We start from the raw sequence: 16,840 nt of genomic DNA, 5'->3' as shown, positions 1-16,840 counted from the left end.
AAACATACAAACGTGACCCAAATATGAAACCTGAGATTAAAACCCAGCAGCCAATCAGACGCAGCGTTTCAATTCAAAATTAAATAAAAACAGAAACACACAAAAGATGAATGTTGTTCGGGGGTTTTTCTCTTTGTTGCTGGACAGCTGCTGTTTGGGAAGATATGAAGGTTTTTTTTGTGTTTTTGTAACTGACAGCTGTGATGTGAAAAAGCTCTGCTCTGTGATTTAAAGGTCGCTGCAGTTATCTGAACATCCAGCGTTCACACACAACGCAGATAAACTGAGAAGCAGGCTGAGAACAGACTCCAGAGACACCGAACCGCCCCGCGGACCCGCTAACATCTCATACTGAGACATCCTAGCAGGAATAATATTAAAGATTGATTTTCTTGGATTTTCTTGGATGAAGGTGAAACTCTGCTGAGCCTCATGTTTACATACAGCAGCAGATATTCTGCTTGCAGCTTGTGCAGCATTTTACCTTCTAGATATAAAACTATTATATTATTATTTTGATATTTCCACACAGGTTTTTAAGAGTGAAAACTTGAATAAAAATGAGAAAACTCCAGCATTAATAAGAACCCTGATCAGTGTTTCAAACGTTCTCCTGCTGTTTTTACTAGTCTAATCATTCAAACACCTTTCTGTATTTGTAAAATGTAATTTATTAACATGAAACTCATCGTGACGAGAAAACCTTTAACGTTATAACGTGATACTCTCCCCAATAAACAAAGATTTGTTGTCATGGTAACCAGAAGAGATGCATCATTTCATAAAAATCTGACACATCATACTGTGAAACTAACAGACGTCTTTTCTTTCTTTCATTAAGTTTGAGTTCTTTGATGATCCTCTGACTTCTGTTTTATGTGAAGTGCTAAAAATAACAATAATAATAACAATAATAATAATAATAATAATTAATTAGATTTATATAGCGCCTTTCAAAACAACCGAGGACGCTTTACAGAAAAAAGAAAACTAAGCCGAGCTTAAATAATAAACAACTGAGAGGTTAACAGGTTAACTGTGAGTAAACAGGAAGGTTTTGAGGGTGGAGCGTTGCGTATTTCAGAGGGGAGAGAGTTCCAGAGGGTGGTGGGGGGGGGCCGCCACGCTGAAAGCTCTGTCTCCCAAAGTGCGTCGGCAGGTGCGGAGGACGGACACCTGAGTCTGAGGACCGCAGGCTTCAGTGGAGGTCAGAGAGATACTGTCACTTATGACAGTTTGAACATTTAATTTGGTGCTGCTGGACATGTAAATATCACGTATCCATCATGTGAACAGTCCAATAAAAGCTTTTATCAGTGAGGAGGAGGATGAGGAGGAGGATGAAGAAGAAGAGGTGAGATGAGTCATGTGAGGTGAAGCGAGGAAGATACAGAGAGAGAGATAATGATGACAAATGTAAAGAGTGTGATGAAGCAAGAAATGGAGGCAAGCGATGAAGAGAGATGGATGAGACACACACACACACACACACACACACACACGCAGGCAGCTGGAGGTGTGTGTGTGTGTGTGTGTGTTCGCCTCATCAGGTTCAATCATTTACAAACAGTTTGGGTCGAGGGTTTGAATCCCCGGAGCAAAGCACCGACACACCGTCCCACCGCTGTCAGTTTACAGGCAGGACAGCCACTGATTGGACAGCTGTGTCCTGGGTCAACCAATGACACGTCAGATAGATGATGATGATGATGATGATGATAAAGAGGAGGAAGGAGGCCAAACAAAAAGGACGGAGAGGACGACAGCGGAGACACAGCTGCTGGTCGTCCATCATTACTGGTTTCAGTCTGCAGGTTTTCAGAATAATCCTAAACCTGAACTACGTTATTTTATTTTTTGGCCACTTGGGGGCAGCAGAGTAAACTGGAAACACGTCTGACGTAGTTGTGATCAGCCAGCTGCCGACATCCACGCCCAGCAACACAGAGCAACTTGATCATCCCATCGATAATCTCAATTATGACTTGTGGGGTTCCTCAAGGTTCTCTTCTGGATCCTTTATATTTTTGGTTAAAACTACATGAATTATTTTTTATTTTTGTCGACTTCAAACACAACGTCTGACGTATCACCATACTGGTCTGAATTTAACATGACCGTCCCTCTTTTCTGGCAGCATCTGTGGTCCGCAGCTGCTTTACACTGTATTAAATCTCTGCAGCATCTGAAAGCAGCCAATCAGAGCACAGTGACATTACATGTGACACTCCACCCTCGTGTCACCTGACACCAGGTACAGGTACAACTACAACACACCTCTCACATTATATATTATTATTAACAGATCAATTGTTAACATGAATCATTCTCCTAAACACTTCACAAAGCTGACTCTTAGAAACACATTGATAATTCTCTCAGCTGTAGATAAATAATCTCCACAGTATTTATAGATTATTATATCAATTAAAAAGGTGAACTTGAACATTTAAAACTGTTTTCTTAGTTTCAGTTTGTGCTTTTAGTTTTGTTTTTGTTGAAAACATATATTCAGGTCTGTGTTTGCAGGCTTAATGTTAATGTAAGTCTGAACATTCTGGTTTCTGCCTGTAAACTCTTTATAAATATGCACATTTTTAACAGAAGCAGAAGTTTACAGCATTAAATATGCAAACTTATGTATGCACAGGAAATGGTGCATATTGAATACGGAGAGAGAAACTGTTGGCTCATTAGCGGCTAATGAAGCAGTCGCAGTTAAGTGTTTTTTGATGAGACGGGTGACGGTTTTTCTCTGCTGTAACTCAGAGACTCTTCTTGTGTTTGAGGAGTCAGACTGAGAGCAGCAGAAGCTTTAAACATAAAGTTGAAGTAAGAGTGAAAACGCTGAAGGTCAGGAGGTCGTTTAGAAAAGAGCAGGTCAGAAAAACACCAACAGATTAATACAGACGCTGCGTCGACATTAGACTGACTGCAGGTCACTGTAGAGTCTGAAGACAAGTTAAACAGAGAGGATGAGAGAGTGTTTATCTGTGTGTGACTCAGGTGGACATGCTACAGGTAATGACATCATCCATCAGTGTCACGTTAAGCCCTGATCACACCTGCAATTTCTTTCTCGGAGGGTGAAGTAAATCCTCATAAATCTGCAAATTCCTGCCGTTAACTAATAGCGAATGGTCTTGACAGAGCTGATGTTTGAGGGGACGAAGAGCCTTAAACTGACAAACAGCTGTTTCTCTGCTCAACTGTTCAAACTGAACTATTTACTCACCACAACGTCACTTTATATAACATACATGTGTATCTTTCTAAGCTGCTCATAGTAATGACCCTGAATTCATCTCATTGTTAAGTTCTTGTAATTGTTCAAAGACAATAAAGTGACAATCTCAAAGATCTCTGATTCGTTCTCTTTGGCGGCATCATATGGCGTTAAGGGGTAATTACTGCTGTGTTTTTGGACCTCACTCGACCTCACTCGACCTCACTCGACCTCACTCCCAGAGATCCAAACAGCGTCACTGTGTGACGTCATGCTAGCAAAAGCGGATTGAAGCGCAAGTCTGTTACGTTATGTCAACGAGGAAGTCGCCACTGACACCTGGTTGATAATTATTATAATACTGCAAATGCCAGAGCTTTCATCAGCAGGTCACAGGCTCAGTCACCGCTGTGTCACCTCATGCAGTGATTGTCATGACTCCTCCTGTCTTTAGCTTATGTTCTGGTTTTTTCTTCCCCGTTTAGTTCTGCATTTCCTGTTTTATTTTGGTTGCTAACTCTCCTCTCGCTTCAGATCCACTTCCTGCCCTTGTGTGTTTCCCGCTCCTGTCCTCGTCATCATCGCCTAACGTCCTCCACCTGAGTCTCACTATGCTCACTCTCCTTGTGTATTTAGTCTGTGTGATCCCTGCTCCCTGAGCCAGTTCGTCTTAGCACTTTGTCGCAAGCGTTCCAGCGTTATCCTCTTTGTTATAGTCTCTAGTATTATTTGATCCTGGATCTGCTTATCTGCCTCTGCTGAGCCCTTTTGGTCCTGTTGCCTTCTCTGCTTGCATGTGTACCGAACCTGCTATTAAAGACTTTTGGAACTGTTGTTCGAGTTGTGTGTTTGGGTCTAGCCCTGGTGTACCAGACAACCTTGTCAGCGATAGATTGACTAAACAGACATTTATTTAAATGAAAATCTTCATGATTATAACCTTAAATCTTCTCTAATCTAAAGTCCAACATCAGAGCTATTGTAGTTTATTAGCTGACATCCAGATTTTTTAACCTCGTTTTTCGGAGTAAAAGCTGTTCAACAACTGAAACACGGTTACACACAGTCAGGAGACGGAACTGATACAAACACGTCTCTGAATAAACTGTGTGAAGTTATTGTCCCGTTATTGGCAAACTGACCATTAACGAGCTCGTTAACTCAGAGATTTTTATTTTCCCTCTTCAGTGACACACATACACAGTGAGTGTGTGTGTGTGTGTGTGTGTGTGTGTGTGTGCGTGTGCGTGCGTGCGTGTGTGTGCATGTGAGTGTGTGTGTGTGTGTGTGTGTGCGTGTGTGTGTCCGGCAGGTGTCGATGTGTCTCGGGGGGAGGGGCAGCTGACAGAAGGTGGATGAAGGACACAGAGGAAACATCTTAAACATCTGTCGATCTATTAAAAACATGAAGTCACGCTGCTGCACTTTGTTTTCTAAATCCCCATTTTTATTTATTTTTCTATTTTTATCATTTAATTTTTTTCTAATTTATCTTTTATGGTGATATCAGAGGATGAAATCTGACACTGAATGAACTACAAACTAAACACCGTAGGTACAGCCGGACTGCCGTTAACCCCTTCAGTCAGACATAAATCCAGCTTTAACTAGAGAGTAAGAACAGAGAGGTGAGAACGACAACATGACACTGTTGTTGTACTGATGGGATTAGTGATGTTATACTGATTTTTATCAAAAGGGGAAGCTTCTAATTCTACTATGAACCTGTTCCTAATAAAGATCTGATTCTTTCTGCAGTCTGACAGTGTATTTTACATGATGGATCCTCCGTCAGCAGCAGCCTTCACTGCTCCTCAGACTGCAGGCAGACGCAGCCTCCAGGCTGGAAACACCGACTGATAAATAACACGTCTGAGAGGGAAGAATATGAGAAGATGAGATGAGACAACATCTTCTCCTCAGTGTGTACACACAGAGCTTTTTTCCAGAGGGCTGTTTGGAGGTCATCGACTAAAAAATGTAATGTTTGTATTCCAGTTAATACGGCGTATGAATGTAACACACACACACACACACACACACACCTCCTGCAGTGTGTTTGACAGCAGTGCAGTCTGTCTGTCACACACTGATGAACACTGTCACTATAGAAAACCCTGCAGGAGGTTAACTGTCACACACACACACACACACACACACACACAGCTATCCTTTTTAGGACATTGCACTGACTCCATTCATTCATTTTGTACAGTCTGACTGAAACCAGGACACGCAGTGAAACACACAGATGACATCCTCCTCCACCAAATGTTTGCCCTCAGCCTTCCCTGAAATTTGAATCTGTGTGTTTCAGTGTGTGTGTGTGTTTGCTCGTAGCAAGGTGACTTGTCACAGTAAATCAGCATACACACACACACACACACACACACACACACACACACACACAGAGTCGTGTTTCCATCACTTCAGAGGACCTTACATTATTCATTTCCTGGGGAATTATCCTAACCTTACCCACCACATACCTTCACTATAAACCGAGTCTCCACCGTATTAATGATGAATGATAAATTAATGATTCACGTTGCTTTTTGTCCCCATGAGGGAGGCGAGTCCCCACAACATGAGGAATAACTGGACCACACACAAACCTGCTAAATTTGGCTGAGCAGCAGAGCAGAATGTAGCATATCCCTACAGCTCTGTGTGTGTGTGTGTGTGTGTGTGTGTATGTGTGTGTGTGTGTATGTGTGTGTGTGAGTGTGTGTGTGTGTGAGTATATGTGTGAGTGTGTGTGTGTGTGTGTGTGTGTGTGAGTGTGTGTGTGTGTGTGTGTGTGAGTGTGTGTGTGTGTGTGTGAGTGTGTGTGTGTGTGTGTGAGTGTGTGTGTGTGTGAGTATATGTGTGAGTGTGTGTGTGTGTGTGAGTGTGTGTGTGTGTGTGTGTGTGTGTGTGTGTGTGTGTGTGTGTGTGTGTGTGTGTGTGTGTGTGTGTGAGTATATGTGTGAGTGTGCGTGCGTGTGTGTGTGTGTGTGTGTGAGTATGTGTGTGTGTGTGTGTGTGTGTGTGTGTGTGTGTGTGTGTGTGTGTGTGTGTGTTTCCAGACTGCTCTCTACCAGAAGCTGCTCAGTCAACATGCAGCTGCTGTTTGGATCAGATGTTTCTGGAAGCTGCTGAAGTAAGAAATCACATTCAGGATCTGCAGCCGTCACACAGTTCATCAGTTTGTCTTGACAGCAGAGGTGCAATTTATCAAACGATGAGGGTTTTATTGCTTATTTGATAAGAATGTTTCAGCAGCCTTCAAAGAATAAGTCTAGTTATTATCTATATTTTTCTTCTTGTCAACAAATCTCATATTTGGATCCAAACCAACAATGAACTGATCTACTAACAAGTATTGTGTTTGTATCAGAGCTGATATATATGATTAAAAACACCACAGTGAGTCACAGCGCTGCTCTGAGTCACATGTTCCTTCATCATGAAGAGTTTGATCACATTAGAAACGGCTCCAAACACTAATAACAGCGATCAGACAGTGACCCTCAGAGCAGACGCCACTGAGCATGTGCAGGAATGTGGTTCATTCGTACAGCTTCACCAGCTTGTTGTGCTACAGATCAAATATCAAAACCTCTGGGGTCCGGGTATCATCGGATCATTCGTATTTCATTTGTAATTCAAAAACCAAAAAACAGTAAATCTGTTATTTGTTTCAAAACAAAAAATGTTTTTGGTGTCAGAATAAAATAAATAAATAAAAACCAGTCAAACCCGGCTGTTTGGCCGATTCGTTTTATCGTTATTCCTTTTTGGATTGAATATCCAGCAGGTCTGCAGACATTCAGCCACTTCGTTTTTGTGATCTATTCCTTTTTTGTTTCCAAACAAAAATCCAGAAAACCAAATTCAAAAGATTGAGCAATTTAGGTTTAGAAATCAAGTATTTTTGTCAGTTTTGTACGATAGCGGAAACGGCTACATTAGCCTACCCATGATCCTCAGCGGCCGTTGCTATGGTGAAGACGCCAGCGACAGCCGCGCGTGTGTGGATGAAGACGGGGTTATAAAACTGAACTTTACGTTTCACATCCCTCATTTAAGTCCTACACTCATCAAACTGGACTTTAGATTGTGCATTTTATTCAACCTCCACCGTTACATGATGTAATTATTTATTAATTATTTATGTTTAATTTATTCTCTCATCACCTTCATATGTTTCATACACTTTGTTTCTTTGTCCATAGCACACATTATTTTCTTTACAGTTCAATGTTCAGTAAAGTACATTGATCCTGATCATAACCAATAATCTGCAGTATTACATAATGTTATACTGACTATATGTTGAGTACTATGACTATCTATCACTATTTTTTCTCTTTGGAGCCGTTTCTAAACAGGTTAGGGTAACCACCGCCTCCAGGGACGAAGGAACATGTGACCCAGTGCAGCGGTGTGACTCACTGACGTGTTTTTAATCAGATATATCAGCTCTGATACACAAACACAATACTTGTTAGTAGATCAGTTCATTGTTGGTTTGGATCCAAACATGAAGAAAAATATAGAAAATCAGCAGAATGATCCTGTAAAGAGTCCTGATCTGATCTGAATGTATCTCCCACCACAACTCGCTGTGCTGGCCAATCAATATACATTAATAATAAATAAGCTTAAAATTAGAATCCCTGGTTCATGTTTCTGCCTGAACTGAACCTGAACGGTTTGTTTTCCTCACTGTCAGGAAGTGATACAAACGTGTGCGTCAGTGTGTCAAGTGATGTCTCTGCACGGAGGAACAAGGTGACGGCAAGGTGAGACATGCTTACTAGAGTCACTTATACACACACACACACACACACACACACACACACACACACACACACACACACACACACACACACACATTAGTTCACAGTCCAACACACACAGAAATACATAAATGAAAGTGTCTGCAGGAGGTTTGTACATGTTTCATTCAGAGGTCGTCAGCAGTGAAACACTTCTGTTACTTGACTTTTTCCATTTTTGGAGACTTTCTCTGACAGAGTTACTCTGTAGATAGTAAATCTAGTAAGTCTGTGTGTATAAATCATTTAGATATAGATGTTACAGATGAATTATTACTGTGTTTTAAAGCAGCTACAACATTGACACGCTGTGGAAACTGAGCAGTTGAAAGATATGATATAAAAACAGTCAAGAGGCTTCAATTCATAACAGACACACACACACACACACGTTTCCATCACTTCAGAGGACATTACATTCACTTACATTCATGTCCTGGAGACTGACTCTAACATAAAACCAGGTCTTAACCCTAAAATTGAATGATTTACATTATGGGGACTTTTTTTGTTTTTTGTCCCCAAAAGGGAGGTGAGTCCCCACATGTGACCTGTTACACACACACACACACACACACACACACACACACACACAGGTAACCCCGGTCACATTATCATCACTGCCAGTTACGTAAGCAGCACAAACACATCTCAGTGCGTCCAACAATAAGCCACTTAAAGATGTAAAAGCACCTTCTTCCCTCCGTTCAGACTAAAACAGCGATTTTCTCACCAAAGAAAATGAGCTTTTTCAAAATGTTCTCCAGATTATATGAATCTTAAAACTGAGCTCTAACGTTCTCTGTGATCTCTCATCTTAAATGAAATACATCTGAACACTCAGCAGGACTGTTTCTCTCTATTTATCGTCACATTAAGCTTCTTTATTTGTGTATTTTTGTCCCTGCAGTTTTTTTCTAATGTTTGCTTGTAGCTGATTCTATTTGCCAGATTGATTCTGTTAGTTATTCTTCATTGATTTACCGTAAGATGTGGTCTTTATGTGTTTCATTATGTTTTGAATAAGTCATCAATAATTAATCAGGATTTATGTTGGTTTTATGAGACGACATCATGATGATAAAATAATGATTCTATCAGCAGCTGGTTAACATGTCGAGTTTATTAAACTACTATTTCACACTCAGAAGAGAAAAATATGGAAATGAGACAAATGATATTGTGAATTTGGCAGCATTATAACACTGACAGAGAGTCTGTGATGCAGTTTAGTTGAGATTCAGCTGTTTTTACGTTGTTCAGATGTTTCTCTGTGTTTAGATCGTCTATCAACAAACACTGATTATCGATCTCACAACGAACCGACCAATCAGAATACGAATCACAATCTGACAGCTTCAAACTGATATCTGACAGTCTGATTGTGATCAAGGTCTCGCACGGTGTGATCACTGATAAACTTACATCAGTCTAAAGGCTCCTCACTGAAAACACTAACAGTTGCTTTCACACAAAAACTGTCAGAGTATCTGTAGTCTGAGACTGTGTGTGTGTGTGTGTGTGTGTGTGTGTGTGTGTGTGTGTGTGTGTGTGTGTGTGTGTGTGTGTGTGTGTGTGTGTGTTGGGGGGGGGGGTTCATCTCCTCCTGGACTGAAATCTGAATTCAAGCAGAAAAGCTGCTGGAAATAAAACAACAGCAGCACTAAATCCTCCACTTCAGTGTTTCTGCTTCTTTTGTCAGAGTAACCCTGAGAGTCTGTAACTCTGCTGGTGATCTGCTTCACACGTCTGAGTCCCTGCAGACGCTCAAAGTCTGTCTGACCTGTGTGCAGCAACTACACAGACGTGGACACAATCAAATAACAGTGCAGATATTTCAGAGTAAAGCCAGAGTTCAGACACAAGCAAAGAGGAAATGTTTATTAAAGATTTGATTTAGTGTGGTGCAATATTCCTTCTGTGTGCTCTGCCTCCGTCTGCCTGAGGAACGTTTACTGTCTCATTTATCTCCAGCAGCTCCTCAGGTTAACTGCATTCACTGAAACTGATTAAAGGATTTGAAAGAGACGCTTTAGAGCGGAAACTGTCAGCTATCGCAAACATCTACAGCAAACATCAGGATTTTAAAAAAAAACAAGGTAAGAAAGACACAAATCTTTGACTTTTGTCTGTCGAAGGAAGAGAAACAAGGAAAGAGCAGCTTGTGTTCTCTCCTTCTTCTGTATGTAGCAGAGCTGCTGCAGCAGCTCCTGGAGGTCACTGCAATGCAACAGTAGCTCAGCCTGCAACACACACACACACACACACACACACAGTTTCCTGAGGGAGGTGGCATTAATCTACTACCAACGCTGCCTGGACAGGACCAGTTAGCAACAACACACTGAGGAGAGAGACTTCCTGTGTATATTTGTACATCTTTATATTTTATTTAATCTCTCTCTTATCTTTTCATTACAATTGTAAATATTTATTTTGCACTCAAATTGAAACTAGAGCTCTAAGAAGACAAATTTCACCGCCTGCAGTGTCGCCACCCGCTGTGCTGCTGAGCATAAAAGCTCTTGATTCATGAATCTTGAATAAACATGAGCTTCTACTACAGTATTAGCACCATAAACCAGTATAAGCACCACAGTACCAGTACTAGCACCATTATCGGTACCAATGCAAGTACCTGCAACAGTATCAGTATCCATCCCATTACTGCACACAGCGAGCTGCACGCTGTGACAATGATTGGCTGGACTGGAGTCATGTGAGGATGTGAAGCACCTGAGATTATAAAACTAAAATAGTACTGCAGCAGCTCTGTCTAAGAAACACAGTTACTGGTTATGATGGATTACAACAGTTCATGTTTTCAAAATAATCCTGAATTGATTGACTTGTGAGAGGTTGAGAGACAGAAACTGAACTGCTGTTCTGTGAGGTTTATCATCATCAGCATTGTCGACGTCCCTAAAATCTCGACATAAGACGACCTGTTCCGCTCCGTTTGTGGAAATAAAAGAGTGAAAAGAAGAAGAATGAGAGGTTGCTGCTGTCAGAAAGCAGCAGACACGTTGATCAGTGTCAGTCGTCGTATTAGAGGAACTGAAACTATTAAGACAACATGAATCCATCAGAGCAGCTGCACTGTGACACAAATAACGAGGAAACGCTTTGACATGAAATAAGACGCTGAAAAGCATCTTCATAAAGCAAAGTGACTGATATGAGAGGCGTCATGTGACAGTCAGAGATATTAGAGGAGAGAATATTACAGCAGCTGATGTTACACTGTCAACACAACATGATGCTGCAGCTGTTTACTGCTGACACAAACATCTGCACTACAGATGTGTCGATGTACCGTTTCTATTATATACTGTGGTGAAACTTTCTGACTGTACCAGTACCATTAACTGTTTCCATCACTGTGATTATCATTGTTTCCAGAAGATATTGTGAACACAGAGCAGTACTGCTGCCTCCATTAGCAATAAGTGGCCTGTAAGAGCCCACTATAACTGTTATTATGTTCTATGTGCATTAACAGATGTCTCTGCCTTTTAAAAATGTATTTAATTATTAACATGTAGCAGAAAACACTATAAAGAAATCAGTCGATCAATTTCATGAGGAAAATTCTTAAATATTTATGGGTAGAATCTACGAGACGCTGAGCTGCATTTAAAGTGATTTCCAGTCAACTGTCTTAAACTTTGAACAACTAACTTACAGAGTTTAAACTGGTCAAAGTCCAACAAAGCTGCAACGTACAGACCACTGAGTCAGTACAGGACTGCGTCATTGTCTGAGCTTCCTGGGTTTCGGATATTCTCTCTTATGTTACAGGTGTGATGTTGTCAGTTTGCCCTAAACTATGTATTTTTGGAATTTTGTCCTGCAGAATGTAATGTAAGCAACACGGATAAGAACATGTCTGACTGTGTTTTGTTTACTACAAGCAAAACGCTTTAAATCCACGGAAACAGAGTCTACAACCCCGACGAAGCCACAAACTCTTCAATTATTCATATGTACCACATCAGGAGAAATCTGTTTACAATGCTGGAAGAATAAAAATACTCCACTACAAGTAAAAACCTGCAGTAAAAGTACATAAGTATTATGAGCTTGATGTAGTTAAAGTATTGCAGTAAAAGTACATAAGTATTATGAGCTTGATGTAGTTAAAGTATTGCAGTAAAAGTACATAAGTATTATGAGCTTGATGTAGTTAAAGTATTGCAGTAAAAGTACATAAGTATTATGAGCTTGATGTAGTTAAAGTATTGCAGTAAAAGTAGTGGTTTGGTCCCTCTGACTGATATATTATTATATATGACATCATTAGATTATTAATAGTGAAGCATCAGTGTTAGAGCAGCATGTTACTGTTGTAGCTGCTGGAGGTGGAGCTAGTTTACACTACTTTATATACAGTTAGCTAGTTTAGTCCAGTGGTTCCCAACCTAGGGGTCGGGGCCCCTCCAAAGGGTCAGCAGATAAATCTGAGGGGTGGTGAGATGATTAATGGGAGAGGAAAGAAGAAAAAACAAAGTTCTGATACACAAATCTGTTTTCAGTTTTTGGACTTTTTCTCTAATCTTTGATTTTTGCTGAAATATTGGATCATTTGAACATTTATTGAAATGAAAGCATGTGAGAAGTTTAGAGGGAAAAATCACTATTTGGTGGAGCTGTTAACAACTCATAGACATGTGAAATGTGACCCCGACTACACACTGCTTTTTGTAAGACGTCAAAAGCCAAAAAGGTTGGAAACCACTGGTTTCATCTTTAACAATGTGTTGTATTTTAAAAGCTTGTTATATTATCCATTGTGTCAAATCTTCATCTGAAAAGTAACTAAAGCTGTCAAATAAATGTAGTGGAGTAGAAAGTACAATATTTCCCTCTGAAATGTAGAAAGTAGCATCACATGGAAATACTCAAGTAAAGTACAAGTACCTCAAACTGTACTTGAGTAAATTTCCAGCACTGTGTGTGAACGAGGTTCAGTGTGCATGTGTGAGTGTGTGTTTGGTGAATATCTACGTGTGTCTGGAGACTAAATGAGTGATGCAGTGTTACCCAGGGAGCCCGCCAAGTCAATCTGCGCTAGTCATCACCAGCTACACACACACACACACACACATACACACACACACACACATACACACACACACTAAAAACACACCTTGACCTGCACAGTTGAATGAATTCATGCAAGGCTATTTGCGGTATCGCTGCACAAACACACACACACACACACACAAAACAATGCAGCATAACCCTGATGTGTAGAAGTCTGTACCCACCTGTTTGTTTGTGTGTGTGCGCGTGTGTGTGCGTGTGTTTATGTGTGTGTGTTTATGTGTGTGTGTGTGTGCAGACAGAAGCAGACGGACATGCAGACAGGTTAAAGGTGACCTCTACCTGGACACACACACACACAAAATCAGCCATCTCATAACTCATCTGTTCTTGCCATGATACGGGAACACCAGCAGCACACACACGCACACACACACACACACACATAAACAGAGTGAGAGCGTACTAACCCGGCGGCAACATCATCCATACTTCAGTCTTCACACACACCGAGATAAATCCACATGTACCGCTGTGTGTGTGTGTGTGTTTGTGTGTGTGTGAGTCGCCTCGGTCTCAGGTTCGCTGTATATCCAGAAAACGAGATATGTGTGTGTGAGTGTGTGTGTGTATGTATGTGTGTGTGTGTGTGTGTGTGTGAGCCAGCTGCTGTGATACTGAGGCAGAGAGCGACGAATAGCTCTGTTATACACTCCAACCTCGATTACACTCTCTCTCTCTCCTCTCCACCCTCCTCCTCCTCCTCCTCCTCCTCCCCCTGCTGCTCCACCTCCCCCCTTCCCTCCCTCTCTCTCTCTCATCCATCTTTTTTCTCTCCATCAGAATCTATTTTTCGTCCTCTCTCTCTCTCTCTTTCTCTCTACGCCAGCCCTCCCTGCTGCAACAACACACACGCAAACCTCTTCACCAGAATAGAAACTCTAGTGATATAAATATAATAAATGTACAAATGCGATTCATTTTCATCACTTGACCTGCCTGCAAGGAATAATTCTGGTTTATTATAACTTTTGTTCATTATTTCTATCAGTAATAATATCATTCTACTCACCGAGCTAAAGCCGAGCTTTCTTGTAAACGCACAAAAATGTTTAAATATAATGTAATAAAAGCGTTAAATGTGTTTCCTTCCTAATAAAACATCTGTAAAGCTGATTTTAAAAATATTTAAAATCCTGCATTGTTTCCATTCTTGTTTACTTGCCGACAGTCTTAGCAGATGGCGCGTTGCTGCGTTTCTTGGCGCGTCACCGCCACCTGAAGATCAGTGGAAAAGTGTGAAACCATTGGCAGAAACGTGTATCACGCCATCTGTGATCTTGTACAAACAAGACGGGGACCCACTCATAAAAACATGGCTCCATAACGTTACTCAAAAACTCCACGGGACGCCGTAAGTAGCTGAGATCTGGGACCATGGTGACATCACTGTGAAGAGGTGTGATGTTTCCCTGATAAACAAAGAAAGATCCATGAAACCTCCTCTTGAGTAACGGGGAACCTCCTCTAAGAGATCTGAATCCTAACAGAAAGGCCCCCTGACCTTTGTGATGATCTTTGGAGTCTCCTAAAAACCAACCAGAATCTCTGTACACAACTCCTGTGATCTTAAATTCTTTCTCAACTTCTCAGTGAGTTGGGGAAACTCCTCAAAGGACTTTTGACATGTGACAACATCTTACTGTACTCAAGAACACCCAAAACTTCCTTACAGACTTCTTGATCCTCCTCGATCACCCTTAATCCTCCTAAAAAGTGCTTGGAACTTTGTAAAACTTCATACAGATTTCTACAAACTGCAAATGTACACAAGGAAACTCCTTCTGAACCCCTGGAATTTTGTCATGGATAAAACGGTAGCTGTTCAAGAACTCCAGGATCCACCTGAAAGACTCCAAGACTTCCTCAAAGATCTCTGGACTTCTGGTACCAATCAAGAATGCCACAGATCCTACAAAAAAACCCTCTGGATCCTCCTCAAAGACAATGTGGAACCTCCTTAACCACCTCTATTTTCTGGTTAACTTGTAATGCATGACCTTAGAACCTCCTCATGATACCCCTGATGGATAATAGAGACCCTTCTGGGACCACCGAATCCTCATCAAAAACCTCCAATGTCTTCAGTTATCTCAAAACACCACAACCTTCTTAAGGATGCCTGGAACCTCCATATCCTCCATTATTCCATTGAAGCTTGTAACGTGTTGTAGAATCTCCTCATGGAGGACAAAGAAACCCTTCTGCAAGTCCTGGATCCTCTTCAAACCGCAGTCTGGAGCTTGAGTAATGCCTCAAGAACAACCCAGATGATTTTCAAGGAACCCTAAAAACTTCATAAAGAGTTCTGCATCATCATAAATTCAACCTCTCCATGAATATCTGCATCCTCCTCAAAGCTCCCTTTGACTGTCTCAAGGATTTGTGTATCTCTAAGCTCCATAAAATCCTCAAGACCTTCGTCAAGGTTCCACAAATCCTCATCAAAACTCAGATCTTCAGGAAGACTCTGTGTCCCTTCCTTAAAAAACATTGCTTTGAAGATTTGCATATTGAGAACCTTCAATCTTCTCAAGGATGTCTGAAACCTTCATAAAGAGTTCTCTATCATCATCAAAGCTCATTCCAACCTCTCCAAGAATATCTGGAGCCTCCATTAAGTCCTCTAGACCCCCCAAGCTTCCCTTGATCCTCCTCAGGACCCCTGGAGCTCCTAATTTCATATCCAGACCAGGATTCACCTTTAACCCTTGAGAACGATGAGGGGTTGACTCTGGAACCTTCTTAAGGGCTTCAGGTACCCATTAAGAACCACCCAGACTCTCCTGAACGATCCCTGCAACCTTCATCAACAGCTCTGCATCCTCCTCAAAGCTCCCCTTAACTGTCTCAAGAATTTGTGTATCTCTAAACTCCATAAAATCCTCAAGTTCATTGTCAAGGTTCCACAAATCCTCATCAAAACTCCTGCGTTCAAAAAACATTGTTTTGAAGATTTGCATATTGAGAATCTTCAATCTTCTCAAGGATGTCTGAAACCTCTATAACTCTACAAACTCCTGGAAGCCCTCCTACAAGTCCTGGATCCTCTTCAACCTACTGTCTGGAACCTGCTTGAGGGTTTTAGATACCCATCAAGAACAAACCGGATCACCTTCAAGGATCCCTACAAACCCTTACATCTGCAAATTGCTCCAGACCCTCCTCAAGCTTCCATCGATCCTCCTCGGGACTCCTTTGCTGTTGCAACAGTTGTTCTGTAGAAAGTGTCATCGTCTTTTTCTCAGAGCTTCTTCTCATCATATTCGCTGCTTGAGATTTTCTTTGAAAGCGTCTCAACTTTGCATAGTTACTTCTTCACTAACTACTACTAGCTAGTTTGCAGACTTAACAGCCCTGATCGTCCAGTGAGACGTAGCGGGACGGTGTGTTTATGCGTCTTCTACTGTGAGGTCAGTGAAATAATTTTCCCATTAAATACAGCTGACTGTCCAAATTATATGTATGATAATTATTCCCAAACAACACAGTTTATAAGGGGAGAAGCTCTGTTGTCAGACCTTCACTTCAGCACCTGAACGCACCACCAGGAAGGATTCACAGGTCACGCTGTCATTTTACCACCGATAAAACTTGTGTTTTTCATTATTTCATTATGATGCATCAAGTCTGAGAGCTGAAAAGAGTCTGAAAGAAGAAAAACTCATTAAAAATTACAGCAATG

The 16,840-nt window shown here is 41.2% G+C and overlaps 1 protein-coding gene across 4 annotated transcripts in view; it reads right to left on the bottom strand.

The window, feature by feature from the left end:
- Positions 1 to 16,840, bottom strand: part of patj (PATJ crumbs cell polarity complex component) — a 148,210-nt gene that overhangs the window by 44,050 nt on the left and 87,320 nt on the right. The window lies entirely within an intron of this gene.

The sequence above is a fragment of the Thunnus maccoyii genome, chromosome 7 (assembly GCF_910596095.1).
Source record: "Thunnus maccoyii chromosome 7, fThuMac1.1, whole genome shotgun sequence".
Lineage (NCBI taxonomy): Eukaryota > Metazoa > Chordata > Actinopteri > Scombriformes > Scombridae > Thunnus > Thunnus maccoyii.
This window is presented reverse-complemented; position numbering and strand designations above follow the sequence as displayed.